Source organism: Gorilla gorilla, chromosome 2, assembly GCF_029281585.2.
Source record: "Gorilla gorilla gorilla isolate KB3781 chromosome 2, NHGRI_mGorGor1-v2.1_pri, whole genome shotgun sequence".
In the NCBI taxonomy this organism is placed as follows: domain Eukaryota; kingdom Metazoa; phylum Chordata; class Mammalia; order Primates; family Hominidae; genus Gorilla; species Gorilla gorilla.
The window spans coordinates 46,860,327-46,879,109 of record NC_086017.1 but is presented as its reverse complement, the minus strand read 5'-3'; the positions used below and the strand labels follow the sequence as shown (position 1 = coordinate 46,879,109).

General features: G+C 42.9%; 1 non-coding gene and 1 pseudogene across 1 annotated transcript; one reads left to right on the top strand and one right to left on the bottom strand.

Annotated features, from left to right (window-relative positions):
- Positions 1-2,051: 2,051 nt before the first annotated feature.
- LOC101133733 (protease-associated domain-containing protein 1-like) lies at positions 2,052-2,626 on the bottom strand (annotated as a pseudogene).
- Positions 2,627-10,606: 7,980 nt separating this feature from the next.
- LOC115934206 (U6atac minor spliceosomal RNA) lies at positions 10,607-10,732 on the top strand. The gene has a single exon (XR_004070028.1). It is a non-coding gene; the product is annotated as a U6atac minor spliceosomal RNA (small nuclear RNA).
- The last annotated feature ends 8,051 nt before the right edge of the window (positions 10,733-18,783 follow it).

Here is an 18,783-nt window from a genome sequence, read left to right as displayed (position 1 = left end):
GACGAGGAAGAGAAGTTGATCAACTGATACAAATATATGGTTTTATAGAAGAAATATGACCTAGTGTTTGATAGTTTACAGTAATCTTGTACATTTCAAAGTAGCTAGAAGAGAATAGCTTGGATGTTTCCAGTGTAAAGAAAAGACAAATATTTAAGGTGATGGATGTCCCAAGTACACCAATTTGAACTTTATTAATCACATGTACTCCAAATCTATGTATACCTATTATACATCAGTAAAATAATTTTTTTTTTTTTGAGACAGAGTCTTGCTCTGTCGCCCAGGCTGGAGTGCAGTGGCATGATCTTGGCTCACTGCAAGCTCCGCCTCCCGGGTTCACGCCATTCTCCTGTCTCAGCCTCCCGAGTATCTGGGACTACAGGTGTCCGCCACCACACCCAGCTAATTTTTTGTATTTTTAGTAGAGATGGGGTTTCACCGTGTTAACCAGGATGGTCTCGATCTCTTGACCTCGTGATCCACCTGCTTTGGCCTCCCAAAGTGCTGGGATTACAGGCGTGAGCCACTGCGCCCAACCAATAATTCATTTTTAAAGAAAGAATGAGGATGGTGTCACTTTAGGTTTTTTTTTTTTCGGTTTATTTTGGTTTGGTTTTTTTGAGACAGGGTCTCGCTCTGTCACCCAGGCTGTGCAGTGGGATAATCACAACTCACTGCAGCCTTGACCTCCAGGTTCAAGTGATCCTCCCACCACAGCCTCCTTAGTAGCTGGAACTACAGGCACACTCTACCACACCCGGCTAATTTTAATGGTTTTTTTTGGTGGAGATGTGGTTTTTGCCATGTTGCCCAGGCTGGTCTTGAACTCCTGAGCTCAAATGATCCTCTCGCCCCCAACCTCCCAAAGTGCTGGGATTACAGGTGTCAGCCACCGCACCCAGCTTCACTTTAGGTAGTTCTTTGACAACTTTTCCATTTCTTCTATCTTACACATATTGAATTAATTTCAATTTTAACAAATTTTCCTAGGGAGTTTTTCATTAAGGTTTTCAAATTTATTGAGTTATTTTTAGCATTTTTGTTTTCTCTGTATCTCAGGTTATGCTCCCTCTCTCATGGGCTTTCTCTTTTTCTTAATTAGGCTCACCACAGATTATTTTTGTCTTTTTAAAAGAATTTGTTCCTGCATTTATATATTATTATTATTATTATTTCCTTCCTGACAGGGTCTCCCTCTGTCACCCAGGCTGGAGTGCAGTGGTGCAAACACGGCACACTGCAGCTTCAGGATCCTGGGCTCAAGTGATCCTCCCCTGCAGCTGGGTCTACAGGCGCACACCTCCATGTCTGGCTGATTTTAAATTTTTTGTAGAGATGGGGTCTTCCTATATTGCCCAGGCTGTTCTCCAACTCCTAGGCTCAAGCAATCCTCCTGCCTTGGCCTCCTAAATTGCTGGGATTACAGGCATGAGCCACCACACCCAGCCTATATATCAGTATTATTATTTTCTATTTCATTGACTTCTGCTTTTTAAAATTAATTCTATTTTGTTATTTTTTTCATTATTTTTCCATATCCTTGAATTATTTTTATACCTAGTTTAATAACTAATGTATCTTTATTGTACATCAAACCCATTATAAATATAAATTTCTAAAACCTATATTATGCCTTTTATTGCCTTTTTTTTTTAATTGCTGAAAAGGCAATGAGGGTTTATTGAGTCCCCAAACACCGGCTCTTTAAACCACTCCAACAACTGCTGTGAAGGTCACTGTGCAGAGACCCTGGGTAGGGGAAGCTGGAGCCAGGTGAGATGTGACAGGTCACAGATGGCTCTCAGGCCACCTACCTTCAGCGCCTTTTGTTTCAGGTTCTATCCAGAAGCCCTGGGGGCTGTCTCTTGCCTCTTCTGAGACACCCTTGGGGGCCCTGGGGAAGGGAAGGCCAGTGGTGTGGTTTCCCTCTTTCAGCCTAGCAACGCCCAAATCCTTTTCCTCTGCCTGGCTCCACTTGTCCCCAAATGCTATTCCCAAATTCTAAATAGCAAAATTCCTGGGTTTCCCCTTACCATCTCAGAGTCACTTATGGCTGGAATGTGGGACAAACTCTTCTACCAGAAGGACCAGGACGGTTGCTGCAGCTCAAAGGTGGGGATACTGGTGACATTGACTGGGATGGAAATGATGGCCCATGGCAGCCCAGGCTGTTCCAGGGAGCGGCGGATCATGTAGCCTCTCGGCTGAGAAGAAAGAGGGCGGAGATGTCAGCTGTGCGCTGGGTACTGTCCTGGATCATCGCCACATAGAAGCTGTCATTGTCAACCGCATTGTCAGAGATGATCACGGCCCGCCCGCCATGCTCTTGGACCACCCGAGTCTTGGAGAGGAGGGAGCAGCCCCCACTCTCCACCAGAGCGATCTGGTCCTGGATGAAGAAACCTGCTGAGTTCCCCGCAGGCCTCTGGAGGTTCAGCAGGGACAAGGTGAATCTGCTCATACCTTGTGTGAAAGATACCACCGAAGTCCTTGGCAGGTGTGGCTGTGAAGATGTATCGAATGTCCCCAGGACTCAGCGCTTGAAAGTACAAATAATCATGGATACGGAAGCCGTGGGAAGCCAGAGCACGAGACAACACCAGCCCGCGGCGCCGGGGACCATCTCCAGCGCCCGGCTCGGCGCCGCGTTTCCTCCCGCCGCGCAGCCGCGTGTCGCTCACCGAACTTTAGCCTGACAGCTGCCTTGAATTATTTGACTGGGCCGGGCACGGTGGCTCACGCCTATAATCCCAGCACTTTGGGAGGCCGAGGCGGGTGGATTACCTGAGATCAGGAGTTCAAGACCAGCCTGGCCAACATGGTGAAACCCCGTCTCTACTAAAAATACAAAAAAAATTATCCGGGCATGGTGGCAAACCCCTGTAATCCCAGCTACTCGGGAGGCTGAGGCAGGAGAATTGCTTGAGCCCGGGAGGCAGGGGTTGCAGTGAGTCGAGATCTTGCTACTGCACTCCAGCCTGGCCGACAGAGCGAGACTCTGTCTCAAAAAAAAAAAAAAAGAATTCTTATTTGACTGATGATGTAGATGCTGTGCTGTGCCATGTGCCACTGTGCCCTTCTTCAGCACTGAAGGTCTTATTTTTATCTCTAAAAACAATATAAATAATTACAATCTTACATAATTACAGTACCATTATCACACCTAATAATTCTTTGTTAAAAACTAATGCCTAGCCCATATTCAGATTTCCCTATTTGTTTTCAAAAATGACTTTTTACAATCGATTTCTTCAAATCTAGATCCAAACAAGGTCCACACATCATACTTGGCTATTGTGTCTCTTAAGTTTCATTCAATCCAGAGGAGTCCCTTTGCCTACTTCCCATTTTTTTCCATGCTATTGTCTTGACCAAGAAACCAGCTCAGTTTTGTAGAACGTGGCCCACTCTAGATTTATCTGTTTTCTTCCTTTTTGTGCTGTTGAATTTGTTCCTCTGCTCTTCATATTTCATCCAATCGTAAAGGCAATTCTAAAGGCTTGATTAGATTCAGGTTTAACTGTTTTGGCTACTGAAAAGGTGGTGCTATGTACTTCTTATTGCTTTACATCAGAATCACAGACTATCTGGTCAGCCTTGTTTTAGTAATGCCGAGATTGGTCAGTGGTTTCAGGTGGTTACAGCCCAATCTTGCCATTGACAGGTTCCGTATAAGTGTTTCACCTGATATTTTTCATCCGTTGGTCATTGTTGTGTGGGTCTGTTGTTTCATTAGGACTTAAAATATAGTTATTTTTCTAACTTTATCATTCCCTCTACATTTATTAGCTGAAAGTTTTCTGTAAGATGGAACTTTTTCTAACTACAACTATTTGGTTACCTTGAAATATAGTGTGAAGCAAGCATGCAAAGGAGTCACTGACAAGATCAATGAGGAAATTTATTTTACTTTACTGCTGAATCTTCAGTGCCCAAACCAGTGCCTGGCCCCAGGGGGACTTCATTAAAAAAATTTTGGCCAGGCATAGTGGCTCACACCTGGGAGGCCGAGGCGGGAGGATTGTCTGAACTCAGGAGTTGGAGAACAGCTTGGGCAACATGGCGAGCTGGCATCTCTACAAAATGGAAAAAAGGAAAATTAGCTGGGCATGGTGGTGCACACCTATGGCCCTGGCTACTTGGGAGGCTGAGGTGGGAGTTTTGCTTGAGCTCAGGAGTTGGAGACCAGCCTGGGCAATATAGTGAGACCCCATCTCTACAAAACATTTAAAATCAGCCGAGTGTGGAGGCACACACCTGTAGTCCAAGCCACTTGGGAGGCTGAGGCAGGAGAATTGCTTAAGCCCAGGAGTTCGAGGGTGCAGTGAGCTGTGATTATGCCACTGTACTTCAGCCTGAGTGACAGAGCAAGACTCTGTCTCAGGAAAAAAAAAAAAAAATTGTTGAAGGCTTCTTTCCCTTTAATTACTAATTTTCAGAGTTAGGAGTTAGCGTTTCTCTCCTCTTTTTTACTTGTGGGCTTTTAAATAAAACCTTTTATTTATGAACTTGTGGACTTTTATCTTCTTATTTATTTTGGTTTGCAGTCATTATTCTTTTTAGTGCTTGTTGCTTGTGTTGCCTCATCTTCGACTGGTGAGAGCTTGTTTTTTAATTTTTTTTTAAGGTATGAGGTCTCACTCTGTTGCCCAGGCTGGGGTGCAGTGGCTATTCACAGGCATGATCATAGTGCACCACAGCCTCAAGTGATCATCCTGTCTCGGCCTCCGAAGATAGCTGGGACTACAGGCATGTGCCACCACACCTGATTTAAATGTACTTTTGACTTATGATATTTTCAACTTATGATGGGTTTATTAGGATGTAACCCCACCATAAGTCAAGGAGCATTTGTAGTTATCTGGTATCTAGCCCTGGGAATGATTAGGACAGAGGAACATTGCCCTCTGGTGTGGAAGAGCCAGGTAAAGGAAGTGGTTTCGAGTATGGGCTCTGGATTGGTTGGTTTGCATAGGAATGGTATGCTTACAGGGGAGTGATTTGATATTTCTAGGAATTAGCTAGTCCTAGGAGGGGAAGTCTCTTAGGTCAAAGAGGCACCTGATGCTAGAACATCAAGAAGACAGAAAGTAAGGAAATATAGTTAATACACATGGTGCCTGCCATTTCTGAGCCCATGATTTCCTGGCAGGGAAACAGGCAAGTCTCAGCTCAGGTGTAGCTGACCATACTTGCAGATGTTCAGAGGACTCATTTCAGGAGCTTCCTATTAATGGGTCACTGGCTCTTTTTTAAGCATGAGCATGTCAAGGCTACCAGGTGACTTACTGGAGAATTCAGTCTTGGCTTTTGTACTTGGCTTGGGTTTCTAGGGTTCCCATGTAACCAGGAAAGCCCGCCAGTCCACTAATACTGTCGGATTAAGTACTACTCACACATAGCACCTGGTTGAGTCCCCTCTCATGGATCACATGCACCACAAACACAAATAAAAGCTTCAGCTTCCTTTTATGAAAGGAAAATAACTTGTTAGAATATGAAGCGAATGGTCTGAATGGTAAGTGATAGTGAGGGTTCTCTTATGGCCTATCGATTGTGACCTTTATCTGCTGCTCCTTCACCAACTATGCTTTATTGTTATCCTATCCCTTGAGCACAGGCTGAAAGACTGGCCATTAGTTATCTAACCTTATTCATCAGGCAGCCTACAAAACACCATTCTTAGTTGGCAGTTCCAAATAGATCTTTGTTTGTCCCTGATCTTATAGCTGCTATAGAGAAGGTATATCTTTGTCCACCTGCTACCAAATGTTAATCATTACTAAAGCTTGTGGTGGGTACCTGGAGATCTCTCATCTTTTGTGTGTGTTTGAAAATTCCATATTAAAAAGGTTCGAAAAATGAATAAAGTTTATACCCAGTAGGATGGCTACCACCGACAAAACAGAAAATAAGTGTTGGTGAGGATATGGTGAAACTGGAACACTCATGTTCTCTTAGTGGGAACGTAAAACGGTGCAGCCACTATAGAAAACAGTATGGCAGTCACTCATATTAAAAATAGAATTACATATAATCCAGCATTTCAACTTCTGGGTGTATACACAAAAAAGCGAAAGCAAGGACTTAAACATGTTCGCGGCAGCATTATTCACAATAGACAAAAGGCGGAAGCAACCCAAATGTTCATTGACAGATGAAATCGTTAATAAAATTTGGTATGTACATACAATGGAATATTATGTTGTAGCATATATCAAAATGTCTTTCCTTTTAAAAGCTGAGGGCACTATCCTAAGTGAAATAAGTCTGTCACAAAAAGACAAATACTGTTTGATTCCACCTATATATAAGGTTATGTGCAGTAGTCAAATTCAGAAAGACAGAAAGTAGAATGGTGGTTGCCAGGGGCTGGGGGAGGGGGTAATGGAGATTTTTTTTTTAATTCTTTTTTCAAAATTTACGTTTTACTTTTTTCTTTTGTTAAAAAAAATTTTACTCTTAACACCACTCAATGAGAGATTACTGTTTAATAGATACAGAGTTCCAGTTTTGGGGTTTTTTGTTTGCTTGTTTGTTTGTTTTAGATAGGGCCTTGCTTTGTCACCCAGGGAGAGTACAATGGCACGCTCAAAGCTCACTGCAGCCTTGAACTCCTGGGCTCAAGTGACCCTCCCACCTCAGCTTCCTGAGTAGCTGGGACTACAGACGTGTATCACTATACTTGGCTATTTTTATTTTATTTTATTTCATTTCATTTCATTTATTTATTTATTTTTTTTCTGAGATGGAGTCTCGCTCTGTTGCCCAGGCTGGAGTGCAGTGGCATGATCTCGGCTCACTGCAAGCTCCACCTCACGGGTTCACGCCATTCACCTGCCTCAGCCTCCTGAGTAGCTGGGACTACAGGCGCCCGCCACTACTCCCAGCTAATTTTTTTGTATTTTTAGTAGAGACGGGGTTTCACCGTGTTAGCCAGGATGGTCTCAATCTCCTGACCTCGTGATCCGCCTGCCTCAGCCTCCCAAAGTGCTGGGATTACAGGCATGAGCCACCGCGCCCGGCTATTTTATTTTTCTGAGATAGAGTCTCACTCTGTTGCCCAGGCTGTAGTGAAGTGGCACGATCTCGGCTCACTGCAACCTCCGCCTCCCAGGTTCAAAAGATTCTCCTGCTGCAGCCTCCAGAGTAACCGGGACTACAGGCACGCGCCACCATGCCCAGCTAATTTTTTGTATTTTTAGTACAGATGGGGTTTCACCATGTTGGGCAGGCTGGTCTTGAACTCCTGAGCTCAGGCAATCTGCCCACCATGGCCTCCCAAAGTGCTGGGATTACAGGCATGAGCCATCGCGCCTGGTCTATTTTTATTTTGTTTTTATAGAGACAGTGTCTCACTATATTGCCCCAGCTGGTCTCAAACTCCTGGGCTGAAGCGATCCTCCTGCTTCGGCCTCTCAAAGTGCTGAGATTACAGTCGTGAGCCACCGCACCTGGTTCAGAGTTCCAGTTTTGCAAGATAAAAATAATTCTGCAGATGGATGGTGGTGATGGTTGTGCAACAATGTGAATGTGCTTCATACCACTGCACTGTACAGTTAAAAACAGTTAAGACGGTTCATTTTATGTTATGTGTATTTTATCACAATTTTAAATAAAAGAATCAAGTTTAAGTACTCTATAAAGTTAAGCATAAACCTATACCATACCTCAATAATTTCACTCCTAGGTATTTACACAAAAAAATCAAAACATATGTCCACAAAAATGTTCATCGTTCAAGAATGTTCATAGCAGCTTTATTCATTATAATCCAAAACTGGGAACAAACCAAATGTCTGTCAACAGGAAATGGGTAAACAAAATAGGCTCTATCCATACAATAGAGTACTAATCTGGAAGAAATGACTGATACACATAACAATATGGATAAATGTTAAAAACATTATTCTGAGGAAAATAAACCAGACACAAAAGGAAATATACTGGTTTTATGAAGATCAACAGCAGAAGAATCAAAACAATGGTGATAGAATTAGAGCAGTGAGGGTTGGGAGTGGAGATGGGAAGGCAGGGAGGCCAAGGGTTGGGGGCATGGGGGTGTGAACTGCTACTGACAGAAGGAACTTTCTGGGTCGATGTATGTTTTTTGTTGTTGTTGTTTGGTTTTTTGAGACGGAGTCTTTCTCTGTTGCCCAGGCTGGAGTGCAGTGGTGCTATCTCGGCTCAATGCAACCTCTGCCTCCCAGGTTCAAGCGATTTTCCTGCCTCAACCTCCTGAGTAGCTGGGACTACAGGCACGTGCCACCACGCCTGGCTAATTTTTTGTATTTTTAGTAGACAGCCAGGATGGTCTCGATCTCCTGACCTCGTGATCCACCTGCCTTGGCCTCCCAAAGTGCTAGGATTACAAGGCATGAGCCACTGCGCCCGGCTGATGTAAGTATTTATATCTTGACTGAGGTGTTGGTTCCACAGGTATACATATTTGCCAAAACTCATCAAACTGTATACTTAAGGTCTGTGAACTTACTATATGTTCTTTATACCTCAATATAATTAGTATTTAAAAAAAGAGAAAGTCCTCTCCCTGCTCTCCCCTCTTCCCCTGGGGTCAATGAAGCAAGTATGAAAAAACTAATGTGGTTTTGATATTATTCTGTGTTCTGTGATGCATGTCATTTATAAAACAACAGAAGTTCATTTCTTGTGAACAGTTTGCTTATAATAAACCAAGGGCAACAGGTCACTGCTGACTGGCCTAGCTCCCTTAGCCAGCATCATAGATGACTGAGAGGGAAGTGAGAGATAGCAAGTGTAAGCTTCGTGCAGCATGACAGTATCAAACAGCAGCAAGAGACAGTTCAGGAAGGTGGGGGCATAGCTCATGAGGAAGGTTGCTTGGTGAGCGGCAGGCCTCTGCATTATCTTTGGTATCAGTGAAGAGCTGGTTTCCTTGGCAACAGGGGCCTACTTAATGAATGGTGCCTGCCAGGCAGCAGGCATGGACATGTCCATAGCAAGTGTACAATAGTGAAAGATCTCTTCACCAAATATTCCCTTTTAGTCTACATACTCAGATCTGTTGATGGTTTAAGAACAATCAGAGAATGCTGAAAGACATAATAAAAAGCTTCAGTGCCATTACCCACTTCTCTTCTCCCCCATTCCTAGTAACAACCACTTGTAACCTTTTATCCTTCTCCTCCTCCCCCTCCTTCTCCACTCCTCCCACTCCTTCTCTCCTCCTCCTCCACCCCCACCCCCGCCCACACTCCCTCCCTCCCTCCCTTCCTTCCTTTCTTCATTTTTAAAAATTTTTTTTGAGATGGTCTCACTCTGTTGGCTCACTGTGGCTTCCACCTTCTGAGCTCAACTGATACTCCTGCCTCAGCCTCCGAAGTAGCTGGGAATACAGGCATGCACCACCACACCCAGCTAATTTTTCTTTTTTTTTTTTGTAGCGATGAGGTCTCACTACGTTGCTTAGGCTGGTCTCAAACTCCGGGACTCAAATGATCTGCCTGCCTCTGCCTCCCAAAGTGCTGGGATTACAGGCCTGAGCCACCGTGCCCAGCCTCCTTTTCTTTCATTAGTTATTTTGGTTTCATATATATTTCTGTATATTGCTAATTCTTAATTTATCAACTGTAGGCATTGTCTACTTATTGCTTATGATTAATAAGGATTTAACTAATTAATACCACCCCATTTCTCCTTTTCTTCTTTTTACCATGACTTTTGTTGTATCATTGGTTTTCTTTCCATTGGTTACTTTTATACATTTAGATTCTGTTCTTAAACTATTTGTTTTTAATTCTGTCAATTTTCATTAATGTCTCTTGACTTTTTCCCCTACCCTTGCCTCTATCTCTTTTCCTACTTCTACCTTCTGGTTTCTGTGAGCTTCACTTTGATATTTACATTGTTGAGGTTGAAAATTTATATTCTGTTCAGAAATCATACCTGAACCCCCATCCTTTGTCTGTAGGTTGATGACACAAATTTAAAATTACTAAAAATATTAAATTGTTATGACATTATGTTTTCCTCTATAATTATGTCATCACCCTAGACCTCTCAGAGGACAATATTCCTAGAAAATTCTATGATGGGCCAGGCGCTGTGGCTCACGCCTATAATCCCAGCACTTTGGGAGGCTGAGGTTGGCAGATCACTTGAGTTCAGGAGTTCAAGACCAGCCTGACCAACAGGGTGAAACCCTGTCTCTACTACAAAATACAAAAATTAGCCAGGTGTTGTGGCGGGCAACTGTAATCCCAGCTGCTTGGGACGCTGAGGCATGAGAATCACTTGACCCCGGGAGGCAGAGGTTGCAGTGAACTGAGATCACCACTGCACTCCAGCCTGGGCGACAGAGTGAGACCCTGTCTCAAAAAAAAAAAAAAAAAAAAAAGAAAATTGCGTGATGGATTCTCTTTTCTTAAAGAACCACAGTTGCCCAAATTCATACCACATTTGTTTATTTCAAGTTTGGATCATAACTTTCCTGTCTTAGAATTTTTATAATTTTTCCCTCATCAGGAGAAGCAAAAGCCTTCTTCATGAAAGCACTGATATCTGTTAGTTCCTTACTCTAAAATTGTTCAGGGTCTATTCTAGAAGTCTTAAGAATATCTTTGTGTTGTATGAAAGGGGAGAAGGTTAGTACTCCCCTTGCCAAGGATGGAAGAGGCCCTCAGGCCTGACAACACACATATGGTTAAGGCATTGCCAACTAGTTCGTGGCATCTAACCATCGTTTTTTCACACACCGGGGCCTGTTGTGGGGTAGGGGACGGGGGAGGGATAGCATTAGGAGACATACCTAATGTAAATGAGGAGTTAATGGGTGCAGCACACCAACATGGCACATGTATGCATATGTAACAAACCTGCACATTGTGTACATGTACCCTAGAACTTAAAGTGTAATAAAAAATATATATATATTTAAAAAAAGAATATCTTTTTGGAGCACATGGACCTCCTGTTTTAATTTGAATAGATTTCTTTCAAACCCCACTGCAAGCAGTCATCCTGGGGTTTCTTTTTATTAGATTAACAGGGTTAGTACTATCATCTTCTGTTTTCTACATACTCCTCACACTTCGTTTCCTGGCCAACATTTTCAGTTATCTCCTTCAGACAGCATAAATAGTAGATAAACCCTGAATCTTTACAGGTGTAAGAATGGCTTTAGTTTGTCCTCAGTCTTGATAGCTAGCTTGTCTAAGTTAGGATTTCTAGGCAGAATTATTTTCCCACCCAACTCTGAAGGTGTGCTCCATTAATTAATTAAGGAACATTTAAGATTGTGAAATAGAATACATATATACAAAAAACACAAATGTGTATCTTAATGAATTGTTATACAGTAAATATTTATATAACCACCATCCAGGCCATAAAACAAAATTTTGTCAAAATCTTAGAAGTCTACATCAACATTTTCCACCTTTGGCCCACTGGTCTCTTTCCAATTCCAATGTTCCTCTTTCCTCTTAGAAATATCCACAATTACGAGACTCTGTCTCAAAAAAAAGAGGCCAGGCACAGTGGCTCATGCCTGTAATCCCAGCACTTTGGGAGGCCGAGGTGGGCGGATCACGAGGTCAGGAGATCGAGACCATCCTGGCCAACATGGTGAAACCCTGTCTCTACTAAAATACAAAAAATTAGCTGGGCGTGGTGGTGCACACCTGTAATCCCAGCTACTAGGGAGGCTGAGGCAGGGTAATCACTCGAACCCGGAGGCGGAGATTGCAGTGAGCTGAGATCATGCCACTGCATTCCAGCCTGGCGACAGAATGAGACTCTGTCTCAAAAAAAAAAAAAAAAAAAAATCCACAATTCTGAATTTTATGGAAATAACTTTCTTGCTTTATAAAAATAATGTTGTCAAATAAATATGCTTCTCTACACATATAATTTAGTTTGCTTATTTTTGAGCTTCACGTAAATGGAATAATACAGCATATATTATTTTGAGTCTGGCTTTATTTGCTTAGCATTATGTTTTGAAATTCATCCATGTTGTTGGATGTACCTACAGTTCATTCATTTCCATTGCTGTTCAGTATTACATTGGATTAATCTAATACAATGTGTATATCTCTTCTACTAGTGATAGATATTTATTAATAGGTCGGTTCCAGTTTGAGGCTGTCATGAATAATGCTGCTAGGAAGATCTTTGTATGAGTTTTCTCATCCTGATATGAAAGAAATTTTTTTTTTTTTTTTTTGAGACAGAGTCTCGCACTGTCGCCCTGGCTGTAGCGTAATGGCGTGATCTAGGCTCCTTGCAACCTCTGCCTCCCGGGTTCAAGCAATTCTCTTGCCTCAGCCTCCCGAGTAGCTGGGATTACAGGTGCCCGCCACCATGACCAGCTAATTTTTTGTATTTTTTAATAGAGACGGGGTTTCGCTGTGTTGGCCAGGCTGGTCTCGAACTCCTGACTTCGTGATCTGCCCGCCTCGGCCTCCCAAAGTGCTGGGATTACAGGCGTGAGCCACTGCGCCCGGCCGAAAGAAAATTTTTGACTGCTTGTTCTATCAGTTACTGAGATAATTTTGTTCAAATCTCCCGCAAGCATTGTGAGTTTCTCTTCGTGATTCTGACAGCTTTTGCTTTATACATGTCAAGGCAATAATATTTGGTACATACATATTTTGTACCAATGTTAATTATTCCTGATGACTTGAAGCTTTTATCATAATTAAGTGGTCCTCTCTAATTTTTTTGTCCTAAATTCTGTTTTGTCTCATATTAATAAAGCTAGACCAGTTTTCTTTCATTTTTTTTTATCGTGGTAAAATACACATAATATAAAAATTTCCATTTTAACCATTTTATATACTTTTTTTTAGAGGCAAGGTCTTGCTCTGTTGCCCAGGCTGGAGTGCAGTTGCATGATCATGAAACCGCCTTTGCAAAATTGTAACTGAGGAAATTATGACAATGAAAGAAATAGACCTAAATAACTCCATCTTGCTTCTAACCTTTAAGCTGTCTTTGTTCATTCCTGCGAGTAGGCCAAACTAACCTTGGGAAGGAATTCAGTTCATGGTTTGACTCTGAAACAAAATTAATAACAGCCCTTTCCTGAAAAGACCCCCTTCTTGCCTGGGGACCAGTCTGCCTTTGCGAACTAACAAATTAGCTACAAGATTAGAAATTACAGTTTAGGGATCATGCCGCCTCTGGCGCCTAGAGTCTGAACTTCCCCTAATTGCTTCTGGGGATAACATCACTATTGTAAAACCTAAGATCAGTGCTTGAGATATTTGCAGACCCTACACTCAATGGATCAGCTGACACCACTCAGACCAGGAATCTGGCTCAACCAGTTCTGCCATCACACCCAAGAACAGAAGACAGCAAGAAAAACTCACTTCAACCCCCTATGATTCCATCTCTAACCTGACCAATCAGCACTCCCCACTTCCCAAACTCCTACCTGCCAAATTATCTTTAAAAACCCTGATCCCCAAATGCTTGGGGAGACTGATTTGAGTAATAATAAAACTCCGGTTTCCCGCACAGCCAGCTCTGTGTGAATTACTCTTTCTCCATTGCAGTTATCCTGTCTTGATAAATCGGCTCTGTCTAGGCAGCGGGCAAGGTGAACCCACTGGGTGATTACAATCAGAGTTCACTGTAACTTCGAACTCCAAGGCTCATGCCATCCTCCCTCCTTGTCCTCCCAAAGTGCTAGGATTAGATTACAGGCATAAGCCACTGTTCCCAGCCCCATTTTAACAATTTTAAAGTGTACAATTCAGTGGTATTAAGTACATTCATGATTATCACTATCTAGTTCCATAACTTATGAATCATTCAAAAAAAAACACTCTATGTCCATTAAATAATACCTACCAATCTTCTCCTCTGTTCAGCCCCTGCTAACCACTATTCCATTTCCTGTCCTTATGAAAATGACTATTCTGTGTACCTCACATGCATAGAATTATACAATAGTTCCCTTTTTGTATCTGACTGTATTCACTTAGCATAAAGTTTCCAAGGTTCATCCATGTTGTATGTGTTTGTACTTCATTCATTTTATGGCTGAATATATCCCATTATATACACATTTTGTTTATCTGTTCATGAGTTGGTGGATATTTCAGTTGTTTCTACTTTTTGGTCAAGAAAAAAACAGGTGAATTGGACTTCATCAAAATGAAAAACTTTTGTGTATCAAAGGACACTATGAAGAGAATGAAAAGGCATCCCACAGAATGGGAGAAAATATTTGCAAATCATGTATCAGGTAAGTGATTAATATCCAGAATACATAATGAACTCCTACAACTCGACAACAAAACTGAACAACCCAGTTAAAAATGGACAAAGGGCTTGAATAGCCATTTCTCCAAAGATATCCAAATGACTAATGAACACATGAAAAGATGCTCAGCATCACTAATCATTAGGGAAATGCAAATTAAAACCACGATGAATGTCACTTCCCATGTACTAGGATAGCTATTTTTTAAAAAGAAAAATAAGTATTGGCAAGGATATGGAGAAACTGGAAACTCACATTTTGCTGGTGGAAATGCAAAATGGTGCAACCACTTTGGGTACAGCTTGATATTTTTCCAAAAAGTTAAACAAAATTACCACGTGATTCTACAATTCCACTCCTAGGTATATACCCCAAAGAACTGAAAACATATACTTAAACAGGCATGTGTACACATGTGTTTATAGTAGCACCATTCACAATAGCGAAAAGGTGGAAACAGCCTAAATGTCCCTCCACAGGTTAATGGATAAACAGATTTTGATATATAAATACTATGGAATATTATTCAGCTATAAAAAGAAATGAAGTACTGATGCACGCTGCAACATGGCTGAAACTCCAGAGCATTATGCTACATTGTGAAAGAATCCAGACAAAAAAGGTCACATATTATATGACTGTATACTTGAAATATCTAGAATAGATAAATTCATAGAGTCAGGGCCGGGCTTGGTGGCTCATGCCTGTAATCCCAGCACTTTGGGAGGCCATGGCGGGCTGATCGCCTGGGGTCAGGAGTTCGAGACCAGCCTGGCCAAAATGGTGAAACCCCATGTCTACTAAAAATACAAAAATTAGCCAGGCATGATGGCGGGCACCTGTAGTCCCAGCTACTTGGGAGGCTGAGGCAGGAGAATTGGTTGAACCTGGGAGACAGGTTGCAGTGAGCCGAGATCGCGCCACTGCACTTCAGCCTGGGTGACAGAGTAAGATCCTGTCTCAAAAAAAAAAAAAAAAAAAAAATCATAGAGACAGAATGCAGATTGATGGTTGTCAATGGCGGAGGGGAGAGGGAATGGAAGGAACAGCTTAAGGGGTTTATCGTAGAGTGATAGAAATGCTCTAGAGCTAGGTAGAGGTAGTGGTTGCCTAACACGGTGAATGTATTGAATGCCACTGAATTGTTTATTTTAAAATGGTTAGGGCCGGGTGCGGTGGCTCATGCCTGTAATCCCAGCACTTTGGGAGGCCAAGGCGGGCAGATCACTTGAGGTCAGGAGTTCCAGACCAGCCTGGCCAATATGGCGAAACCCCATCTCTACTAAAAATACAAAAACTTAGCTGGGTGTGGTGGCGCACGACTATAATCCCAGCTACTTGGGAGGCTGAGGCAGGGGAATTGCTTGAACCCAGGAGGCAGAGGTTGCAGTGAGCTGACATCATGCCACTGCACTCCAGCCTGGGTAACACAGCAAGACTCTGTCTCAAAAATAAATAAATAAATAAATAAATAAATAAATAAATAAATAAATAAATAAATAAAATAAAATGGTTTGGCTGGGCCACGTGTGGTGGCTCATGCCTATAATCCCAGCAATTTGGGAGGACGAAGGGGTGGATCACCTGAGGTCAGGAGTTCAAGACCAGCCCCGCCAACACAGTGAAACCCTGTCTCTACTAAAAATACAAATATTGGACTCCCTGTAGTCTCAGTTACTTAGGAGGCTGAGGCAGGAGAATCGCTTGAACCCAGGAGGTGGAGGTTGCAGTGAGCTGACATCAAGCCAATGCACTCCAGCCTGGGCAACAGAGCAAGACTCCATCTTAAAAAATAATAAAAATAAAATAAAATAAAATGGTTAGGCCAGCACGGTGGCTCACACCTGTAATCCCAGCAATTTGGGAGGCTGAGGTGGGTGGATCACCTGAGGTCAGAAGTTCGAGACCAGCCCAGTCAACATGGTGAAACCCCATCTCTACTAAAATTACAGTAAACCAGACAGGCATGGTGATGTGCACCTGTGATCCCAGCTACTCCAGAGGCTGAGGCATGAGAATCACTTGAACCCAGGAGGCAGAGGCTACAGTGAACCAGGACTGCGCCACCACACTCTAGCCTGGGCGACAGAGTAAGACCTCTGTCTCAAAACAATAAATAAATAAATAAAGTGGTTAATTTTAAGTTATGTGAATTTCACCTCAGTAAATTATTTTATTTATTTATTTACTTACTTACTTATTTATTTATTGAGATGGAGTCTTGCTCTGTCGCCAGGCTGGAGTGCTGTGGCATGATCTCAGCTCACTGCAACCTCCAACTCCCTGATTCAAGCGATTCTCCTGCCTCAGCCTCCTGAGTAGCTGGGATTACAGGCACATACCACCACACCCAGCTAATTTTGTTTGAATTTTTAGTAGAGACGGGGTTTCACCATGTTGGCCAGGCTGGTCTCGATCTCCTGACCTCATGATCTGACCACCTCGGCCTCCTAAAGTGCTGGGATTACAGGCGTGAGCCACTGCGCCCAGCCAATAAATTATTTTTAAAAATATTATCTTAGGCCAGGAGGAGTGGCTCACACCTGTAATCCCAGCACTTTGGGAGGCCAAGGCAGGCGGATCACCTGAGGTCAGGAGTTCATGACCAGCCTGGACAACATGGCAAAATCCTGTCTGTACTAAAAATATAAAAATTAGGGCCAGGCACAGTGGTTCACGCCTGTAATCCCAGCATTTTGGGAGGCTGAGGCAGGTGGATCACCTGAGGTCGGGAGTTCAAGACCAGCCTGACCCACATGAAGAAACCCCATCTCTACTAAAAATACAAAATTAGCAGGGCGTGGTGGCACATACCTGCAATTGCAGCTCCTTGGGAGGCTGAGGTAGGAGAATGGCTTGAACCCAGGAGGCAAAGGTTGCAGTGAGCCAAGATTGCGCCGTTGCACTCCAGCCTGGGCAACAAGAGTGAAACTCAGTCTAAATATATATATATATATATATATATATATATATATATATATATATATATATATATATATATGTATAAAAATTAGCTGGGTGTGGTGGTGTATGCTTGTAGTCCCAGCTACCCAGGAGGCTGAGGCATGAGAATCGCTTGAACCTGGGAGGCAGAGGTTGCAGCGAGCCGAGATCGTGCCACTGCACTTCAGCCTGGGGGATAGAACAAGACTCTGTCTCCAAAAAATAAAAATAAGAAATAAAATAAAATTTTATCTTGGTCTATTAAGGCTGCTGTAACAAAATACCGTAGACTGGGTAATTTGTAAATAATAGAAATTTAAGGCTGGGCACGGTGGCTCATGCCTGTAATCCCAACACTTAGGGAGGCTGAGGCGGGTGGATCACCTGAGGTCAGGAGTTTGAGACCAGCCTGGCCAACATGACACAACCCTGTCCCTACTAAAAATACAAAATTAGCTGGGTATGGTGGTGCATGCCTGTAATTCCAGCTACTCGGGAGGCTGAGGCCGGAGAATCACCTAAGCCTGGGAGGCAGAGGTTGCTGTCAGCTGAGATTGTACCGCTGAACTCCAGCCTGGATGACAGAGCAAGACTACATCTCAATACATACATACATAAAAATAAATAGAAATTGATTTCTCACAGTTCTGGAGGTTGGGAAGTCCAAGATCAAGGCACCAGCAGGTTTGGTGTCTGGTGATGGCTTGCTCTCTGCTTCATCAGTGGCACCTCTTTGCTACATCCTCACATGGTGGAAATGTAGAAGGGCAAAGAGGACTAACAGACTCCCTCAAACCCTTCTATAAGGCTAATCCCTCTTGGATGGGATTAGTCATGACCCAATCACCTCGTAAAGGCCCTGCCTCTTACTACTATTGCATTGGAGATTTTCAATATGAATTTTGGAGGGACACAAACATTCAAACCATATCAAATGAATATCCAAGTACCTTATTTTCCTTGGAGTGGTTGTAAATGGTACTGCATTTTGTTGTTGTTGTTTTTGTTTGTTCGTTTTTGTTTTGAGACAGGGTCTTGCTCTGTTGCCCAGGCTGAAGTGCAGTGGCACAATCTTAGCCCACTGCAGCCTCGACTTCCTGGGCTCAAGCTCTCCTCTCACCTCAGGCTTCTGAGTAGCTGGAACTACAGGCACATGCCATCATGCCCAGTGAATTTTTGTATTTTTTGTAGAGACAGGGTTTCGTCATGTTGCCCAGGCTAGTGTTGAACTCCTGACCTCAAGTGTTTCACCTGCTTAGGCCTCCCAAAGTGCTTGGATTATAGATGTAAGCCACTGTGACCAGTGGTTCTGTGGACCAGTGGTTCTGTGTTTGAAAGTATGGGATTTTCTTTTCTTTTTTTTTTTTTTTTGAGATGGAGTTTCACTCTTTCGCCCAGGCTGGAGTGCAGTGGCATGATCTCGACTAGTGCAACCTCCTCCTTCCGGTTTCAAGCGATTCTCCTGCCTCAGCCTCCAGAGTAGCTGGGATTGCAGGTGCCCGCCACCAAGCCTGGCTAATTTTTGTAATTTTTTTTCTGTTTCCAAGACCATCTCTATTACTTCTGGGGACATATTTTTT